This window comes from Lactuca sativa, chromosome 4 (genome assembly GCF_002870075.4).
Source record: "Lactuca sativa cultivar Salinas chromosome 4, Lsat_Salinas_v11, whole genome shotgun sequence".
Classification (NCBI taxonomy): Eukaryota; Viridiplantae; Streptophyta; class Magnoliopsida; order Asterales; family Asteraceae; genus Lactuca; species Lactuca sativa.
The window spans coordinates 271,780,744-271,789,570 of record NC_056626.2 but is presented as its reverse complement, the minus strand read 5'-3'; the positions used below and the strand labels follow the sequence as shown (position 1 = coordinate 271,789,570).

The 8,827-nt window shown below is 36.4% G+C and overlaps 1 long non-coding RNA gene across 2 annotated transcripts; it reads left to right on the top strand.

The window, feature by feature from the left end:
- Positions 1–1,165: 1,165 nt before the first annotated feature.
- LOC111907747 (uncharacterized) lies at positions 1,166–4,165 on the top strand. Of its 2 annotated transcripts, none has more exons than XR_002855653.3 (6): positions 1,166–1,397; positions 1,489–1,640; positions 1,934–2,041; positions 3,623–3,683; positions 3,775–3,964; positions 4,033–4,165. It is a non-coding gene; the product is annotated as an uncharacterized LOC111907747 (long non-coding RNA). The 2 variants fall into 2 exon arrangements; XR_002855655.3 differs by having other exon boundaries at positions 3,623–3,694.
- Positions 4,166–8,827: the final 4,662 nt, after the last annotated feature.

Below are 8,827 nucleotides of genomic sequence, written 5' to 3'. Positions count from 1 at the left end.
CTCTCTCTCTCTCTCTCTCAATCAAATACCAAAAATTGACTATTGTTGGAACTAGGGTTCCGGTTCTTAGTGAAATCGAAGGTTTTTTGGTCACCAGGCCATGAAATTGATCAAAGGGGTACGGTTTAGAGTGATTTCCATATCAAGTAGAACAGTAGCTCCATTAAAGTCAAGGTCTCGAAACTCCATGGTCAATCACCATCAACATTCTACTTCTTTATTTGTTCCAGAGGTTTGTCTTCCTTTATTACGAGTTTTATAACCTTTTTAATCAAACTCAATTATCCCTCGATACCTAATGTTATCTTTTGCGTTGTTGCTTCTGCTCTGTTCTTCTTGAAACCTCCCCAAACTCTCATGTCGAAACATAATTTATGATATCAAGTTGGAAATCAATAGAAATGGCTATGAAGGTCGGTTGGGTTGGACGATTCTCTGGAGGATGAGAGAGATTTGGACATGGCAGATCGTAGGGCTACAGAGATTGAGCTTGATACCATGGAGGGTTTTGTGTCAAGGGAAAAGCTCCACCATCATCTCAACGACCAAGGTTGGTTAGGGTTTCTGTTTTTTCTTTTTCTCCTTCCCCAGTTGAAAATTCTCTTTGGTATGTGCTAGTTCTCTCTCCAGCTTCTCATTTTTTTAAGATTAATTTTAGTGGAAATAGGTTTTAGATTCATTGAAATGTTCTCTTTTGCTTCCTTTTCTCTAATGAGCATTATCTGTTCTATTTCATATCTAATTTCATCTCTAATGAGCCTGTGTTACCCTTTTGGGCTAACTGCCTCGGATCTGTTTGGAAGACATCATAAGGCCATATTACAATCTCCAAAAAAAACTTTCCTTGTTCTTCTTTGCTTTAACTTCATCAGCCTCCAGATCTAATATTAATTTTTCTCTTAGATTCAGAAATTGATAAATCTCTTAAACAAGGTTTATCCCATTTTTTTCTTCAGTAGTGTAGAAAGACATGTTGCCAATGTATACGGTTGTTGAATTTTGGAGTGCGTGTTCATATTCTTATTGTGTTCCTGGAAACCTTTTGTCACGATACGCTGAAATCTTTGTTGGATCTTGTAACATTAACATAGGTAATGAATAGAATGCACACTGATAAGTGATATTGGTAATTTAGTAATTTTAAAACTAGGAAAAATATTGGATATTACCTTGAACAGCAACGCCATTGCACCTTATCTGAAAATGAAGACAAGTAGTATATTGTGTTGTTACTCTCGAGTTAATAGTTACACATGCTTATAGAAACAAATCTGATGATGTTTAAATTAGTATGACTATCACATTTGTTGCATGAAATTATTCTTACAGAACCAACTCTGATGATGTTTAAATTAGATGAGAAGCTGAAGTTGATAGAATCTCGTCTGGAAAGCAAAGTATTTACTAAACCACCTCAATACTCAACCCCTTTTACATTGTTTTCATCATATTGTTACATATAACAAGATACACTTTTTGTTATTGTAGAATTGAGGGCCCACTTCAGGCTTACATCCTCGTTGACGTACATCACGTGATATTCCTCCGGTGTGGAGTTAAGAATTTGGGGGTTTCTTTCAAGAAGCAAGTAAAATGTACAGCAACTAAAGTTTACTTGGTCTCAAATTCTTCTTGCCCAGGTTGTTTTTCTTCCCTCATTGTACTTTTAGTTTTCCCGCATCTTCTTATAGTTCCGAGATGCTTTCCATGTGCTTATAAGCTTGCTGGTGTTTACAAACTTATTGGCACGCATAAACTCATTTATATCTTGTAATCAGCTTCATGTTTAATAAGAATATATATTGCGCATTTTGATTGTAGTCTGAGGCTTGTAAGGTTTTCAGGTCATATTGAATTAAAACTGCAAAGGCTAAGTTGATGAACTGTTGTGAAGTGTATGTTGCTTTACGCTAATATATGTTTATGTTTTCAGGTTCCAATGGCTCCAAAACAGCCAAACACAGGACTCTTTGTGGGTCTAAATAAAGGGCATGTTGTCACCAAGAAGGAATTAGCACCTCGTCCTTCCGACAGAAAAGGGGTAAGTAACAAATCATGATATCTAAATTGTGTTGAGTTTCTTTTGGTTAAATTAATGGTTGTGTTTCTTTGGATTATATATAGAAAACAAGCATAAGATCACACTTCGTGAGAAACCTTATCATGTATATTTGAGATCTTTTGTCTTTAAAATAAAGGGCTTTGAATCATACCTTGAGCTATAGAACTCAAACGGAATCACGGGTGCCTATGATTCTGTTTTCCATCAGATCTATAGTCATATTGTAAAAATCATACCTTGAGCTATAGAACTCAAACGGACCCCAAAACAGTTCCCAAAGTTCAAAAATTGAGTTGGCTAACTTTCTTAAGCAGGCCAACCTCACTGGTAAGGACTTTATCTATGTGCAAGAATGGAATCTTTGCTGTTAGGTCTGATTCGGGTCTGTTCTGATATGTCATTTTGTTTTCATCATTTATAAGGCTTGGAAAAGGATCCAGAGTGATTCCAAGTTTCTATATGTTCCTGATATTATGAATTTAAGATCTGGAGCAGATGGGGTGTTATTTCCAATTATAAATTGGTTAGAATTGATCCAGACTCCAGATCAGTGGGCAGTCACCAGCTTTTACTAGTGTTGTGATTGTCCACAATGTGAATTTTATATCCGGAGCTTGGGAAATGCTTTTCATTCAATTCCAACTCTGAGACTTTCATTTGTATGTCCTTTACTTCTCTGAATTTTGGTATGGACGAATTCTACTTACAAGTTGGGTAGAATTGGCCAACCTCACTTGACTGTCTTGTTGGAGACAGAAGTGATACACCTTTTTGTAAAATTCATATTTAATTCATCCTTTGGAGTTAGAAGGAGTTCTTTATAGTTCTGGAATCCTGAATAATCATAGTTTCCTATAAAATTTAGTTAAAGCTATGTTTCTGTTTTAGATTTTGGAGTAAATCCATTTTGAACAGCAGGTCTGTTTTAGAGACCTTGCTGTGATTACTCTTTTCTCAACTCATAGCTTCATTACTTCTCCTTTCTAACCTTTAGTCCTTCTAAGATGGGTTTTAAAAGTTTAAAATTTTTGCAAGTGTGCTATTGAAAATGAATAGCTATACAGCTCTTTGTTGTATCTCAGTATCAATGCATGTTTCATATCTGTCAATGTGTGTGAAATTAAATATTATCAAATTTTGCATATACAAAAAAAAGTGTAGCTCCTATTTATTATAAACTCACTTGCTGAATATTGCCCAGATCTGGTTTTGTAATTCAGGATCTGGTGGTTGAGAGTGCATCAAAATCTTTGCGTATGTTGAGAGAAGAATGGATATTGTTGGAGTCCTGTAGAAACAAAAAAAAAATAGATGATGATCACAAAAGAAAACATAGATGTATAGAAATAGAAATACTCACGATACAGTAGGAAGCTTCTCATGTATAATGACAAAAATGTCCTTTGGGCTACACCCAGGTCGTCTGGCCAAAAGATGGTTGTATTCTCCAAGCAGATAAGCGCTAACCTGCATAATGACATCAGCATACAGTTGTCTATATTTGTGTAGGAAATATAAGATATAATCTACATACCTTCACCATTGTCTCATGTATTGTAGGCTTATCAAGATATTCTCTAGCTTTGAGAGCTGCATAAGGCTAATGATTAAAAAAAGAAAAGTGAGTCAGTAGTAAGTCCTATGAACTTTAATAATGCAGATACCAATCTACATTCTACAATACCAAATTAATTAGAATATTCATGAATCAGAATGGAGATTCTAAAGATCATCATCCAAATGCACCAAAATTTAGAGTAAGATCGAACCACTATTAATGAAGGTATTCTACTGGGCTAGGATGCTTGTTGTTTGGATATGGAGCCATGGAAGAACTTGGACCCTTCCGTGTTAACAGTGATGGAAAAACACTCTACCCCAACCACTATGCATGGAACAATGGTAACAAAAATTCCTTTAATTACTATGTCCCATTCACATCACTTATAATCTTAGTCCCTGTCTTGCAGGTGCATGCCTAACCCTATAAAACCTTTGCTTTTGAGGTACTAACTGTTTTCTCCTGGAATTTTTTTTGCCTGAGATTTTTTGCTGCCAGCTATCCCTTCGGGACCACTCTTATGTATTATGTTAAAAGCACCAATTCAGAAATTTGTTGATTATGTAAGTCAGCTTTCCTCTTCCTTTTTGCTTTTTATTATTTATGCACCCTTATGCCACAAATCTCTTTATTTATCATACTAAATATGCAACCATCCCTTATTTTACTCCTAACTTGTTGTATAATTCATTCATGTCAGCTGCATATATGTTGCATAAAATAAATTGGTAAAGTAGACATGTGAATTATGCATCTGTTATCTCAAATCTTACATTTATTTTTATTTCTGTTATTGTTTTTTCCAGCTTTTAGGTGTTGGTGTCAAGCTTGTTGGCAATACAGTGTGGAGTACCCTCTTTCATCAATTCTTAATAGTGATGTCACGTGAGAAATCATTTTTCTTTTTGTTAAACAAGTCTTTATTATCATGTATTAGGTCATACCATGGGTAAAAACAGCCTTGCCCCTGGTTCCGGGGTTGTCACAAAATACTTGACTTTTTAACTTTGTTTGTGGTTTCATTTAGTAATAATCCTTCTGAGGGGGTGTTTGTTGGGCTGCTTCTTTCAATGTCATTAACAACAGTGGTAAGTAAAATCTTACTACTATGAACCTCTTTTGCTTAAACCTACCTTATTGACCTGTAGCTGATTAAACATTAAATTAATTATGCAGGTTTTGAAGTTTTTGATGGAAAAGAATAGTGTTAATGCTCTTCATAGAAAAGTATGTTGGTATTTTAGGAAATTTGGCTAATAATTTAGTTAATTATATAAAAAATGTTGAAATCTTACATTTGTCTACTATTGGAATGATTATTTGTAGTATTACATTTGTCTACTATTCGAATGATTATTTGTATAACATTAACTTTTGTGCAATGCATTGTATTATTTGTATATGGTATTTTATTTTCCATTATGTGACATAAAATGCAAATTTAATATGAAAATAAGTAAATCCATAAATAATTTTTTTTTTAATTTAAAATTACGATACGCAAAAATGTGTGTCATCTTCATTTATGACATGGCCTTTCTTGACAGGGGCTTTCTTGATACGCATTGCGTGTCATTAACACGCGCTTCGTAAGGTTACGACACGCGAATGCGTGTCGTCTTCCTTTATGACAGGGCCTTCCTTGATACGCATTGCGTGTCGTAACCGCGCGTCGTAAATGCGTGTCGTAAATGCGCGTCGTCTCTAGACGACGCGCAAATGCGCGTCGTCTATCTTTATGACATGGCCTTCCTTGACACGCATTTGCGCGTCGTCTGAGCCATTTACGACGCGCAATGAGCGTCGTAAAATGCCTTTTTTCTTGTAGTGTAGGGCGGATGGCCTTCCTAAGCCTTTTAAACATTTCTTATATATCTATGCATATATGGACATGCAATTTATAAGAAGTATAATAACGTTTAAACAAAAGTATTTAATAAGTAAAAGAGTTTGTAAAACATTTTGAAGTAAAACAGTTTGATAAACATTTTGAAACAGTGATGAAATCATTGGCTTGGTAGTTATTAATCACATGTGATTGATGTAATAACTAAAAGTATTCAACTTGTATCCCCCCCCCATAAAAGTATTTAAAACATTTAAAAGTATTTCAAAGGTTAATTAAAGCGGTATAAACTCACCTGTAGTGAGTGGTTCTGATGACAATGTTGGATTTGGTGCTAGGTGTCAAGTGGTGACTTAAGTACACGCGCGAATCCTATTTAGCATATATAGGCACATATATGGATTTAATTAGTGTTATGAACAACTAATTGATGATTTTGGGACCACCTTAGGGACTATTAAACACTTATAATGAAGTGTTACAATCATATATGATTGTATGAGGGTTTATAAGGCTATACAAGAGGGTGTATGGCCAAAATACACACTATATGTGTGTGTGCGGCCTAGTGTGCTGCCAGCACATGTGTGCGGCCCTGTGTGCGGCCATGTGTGCTGCCAGGTGGTGTGTGTTGCCATGTGTGCTGCCATATGAAGATCTTGGTGTTCTTGGTGTTCTTGGTGCCTTTTATGAAGATCTTCAAGGAGAATGGATGATACTTGAGAGGATTTTCGTGTTCTATGCTTGAAGAAGTGAAGGAAGTGTTCAAGAATGATCTAAGGGTGACATATATATGTAGAGTGTGCAGCTGGGAAGGTGTGAAGCCGCAAACAAGAGTGTGTGGCAGCACACTCAAGTGTGTAGCCGCACACTCCATGTGTTGGATTGTTTGGCCCGGTTTTGATTACTACACTTCGATTTAACCCCTTTTTAACACTCCTACTTAATTATATCATATTTAGAACGCTTCTTTAGACTCTAAAGGGTACTACCATATAGTAAAATAAGTCTAATATTGGAAAGAATTGAAGAGTGCATGTAAGAAGTTTTTCGGGTTGTCACATCATCCCCCTGTTAAGGGAATTTCGTCCCGAAATTTTGAGTTTAAGTTACTAGATTATTACAAATAACTAAGTAAAAAAGATGAGGATATTTCAGTTTCATCTAATCCTCGCGTTCCCAAGTGAATTCCGGCCCGCGCTTGGCGTTCCAGCGAACCTTCACAATCGGGATACTGCTTTGCTTCGTCTGCTTGACCTCTCAGTCCATGACTTCTACGGGTTCTTCCACGAAGTTGAGGCTCTCGTTGATCTCGATCTCGTCGAGTGGGATTACAAGAGTCTCGTCGGACAGACACTTTTTCAAGTTAGATACGTGGAATGTAGAATGTACGTTACGAAGTGCGTCGGGTAGGTCGAGTTTGTAAGCTACGGGGCCGATTATTGCAAGAATCTCAAAAGGCCCTACGTACCTCGGGTTAAGCTTCCCACGCTTTCCGAAGCGTATCAAGCCTTTCCAGGGTGAGACTTTGAGAAGGACTCGGTCTCCCACCTGAAATTCCAAAGGTTTTCTTCGTTTATTAGCGTAGCTCTTCTGTCGGTCTCTAGAGGCTTTCAATCGTTCACGGATCTGAACGATTTTCTCTGTCGTTTCCCGAATGATCTCCGGACCGGTGAGAGTACTGTCAGAAGCTTGCCCCCTGGTTAATTGGGTATCACCCACCTCAGCCCAGCACAGAGGGGATCTGCACTTTCGGCCGTAGAGGGCTTCAAATGGAGCAGCCTTGATGCTCGTGTGATAACTGTTGTTATAGGAAAACTCGACAAGGGGTAAATGAGTATCCCATGCCTTTCCGAAGTTAATCACACAGGCTCTCAACATATCTTCCAGTGTTTGGATGGTCCTCTCACTTTGCCTGTCGGTCTGTGGATGGTAGGCTGTGCTTATGTCTAGCCTTGTTCCCAGGGAATGTTGCAACGATTGCCAGAATCTTGAGGTGAACCTACTATCTCTATCGGAGATAATGGATATAGGAACACCACGGAGTCGCACGATTTCCTTAATGTATGTTCTCGTAAGTTTCTCCATCTTGTCAGTTTCTTTGATAGGCAGGAAGTGTGCAGACTTCACTACTAGAAAAACAGCCTTTTACGACGCTCATTGCGCGTCGTAAAAGGCTCAGACGACGCGCAAATGCGCGTCAAGGAAGGCCCTGTCATAAAGAGAGACGACGCGCATTTATGACGCTCATTTACGATGTGTGTTTACGACACGCAATGCATATCAAGGAAGGCCCTGTCATAAAGGAAGACGACTCACATTCGCGTGTCGTAACCTTACGACGCGCGTGTTAATGACACGCAATGCGTATCAAGAAAGGCCATGTCATAAATGAAGATGACACACATTTTTGCGTATCATAAATTTAAATGTTTAAAAAAAATTATATATTTATTAATTTTTAAATTAAATTTGCATTTAATTTCTCATAATAGAAATAAAATACTTTTTTGATAGATTTACTAATTTTCAAATTAAATAACACATTAAAAGTCTCATAATACAAAATAAAATACCATAAACAATAAAGATAATTCATTGCACTAAGGACCATGTTAACAAAAGAATATAACATTATATACCATAAGTACCCTCAAGTAATCAATCTCTTACAATGTTACTAAAAATACCCTCAAGTAATCAATGTCTTACAAAGTTAAGAGACTAAGTTGGTATGTAATATGGCACTAAGAAGCCCAAGAATTGTTTGTGTTTTTCCTGTTCCTGGTGGATCCTACATGGACAAAAGGTAAGAGTTAACATTTTCAAAGTACAATGCCTCAATAAGGAAATCAATGGTAAAAGGCAAATCTGAATAAGAACAAACTTTATACATATATACATGGAAGTATTGTAATACACAATAACAGCAACAAATACCAAATTACCCTTTGCTTACCTTTTCTTATGGCCACCTCCAAAAGTGAGAATTTGATAAAAGATTTAGGTCACGCATTCTCTCATCAAGCTCTGTATCCAAAAGTGAGAATTTGATAAAAGATTTAAAAAGTGGGAAAATATCAAGAGTATAGAGGATAATACATTAAGAAAAAAATTACCTTCACAAAGAGCAAGTTTCAACCTTCTTCCCCAACAATGTTTGAAAGCAAAAAGCTCATATATATCGATCTCTGCTAAAAGGATATCTATTGCTTGATGATCTTTCTGCAAATTGAAGTACAAAATATATTAGGCATATGATAATAAGGAGAGAATTATATTTTTGTTTTCGTTTTTTATTTTAATGCTCCTTTCACTGCTGTAATCCAACACATAACAGGATAAATAAATAAATAAA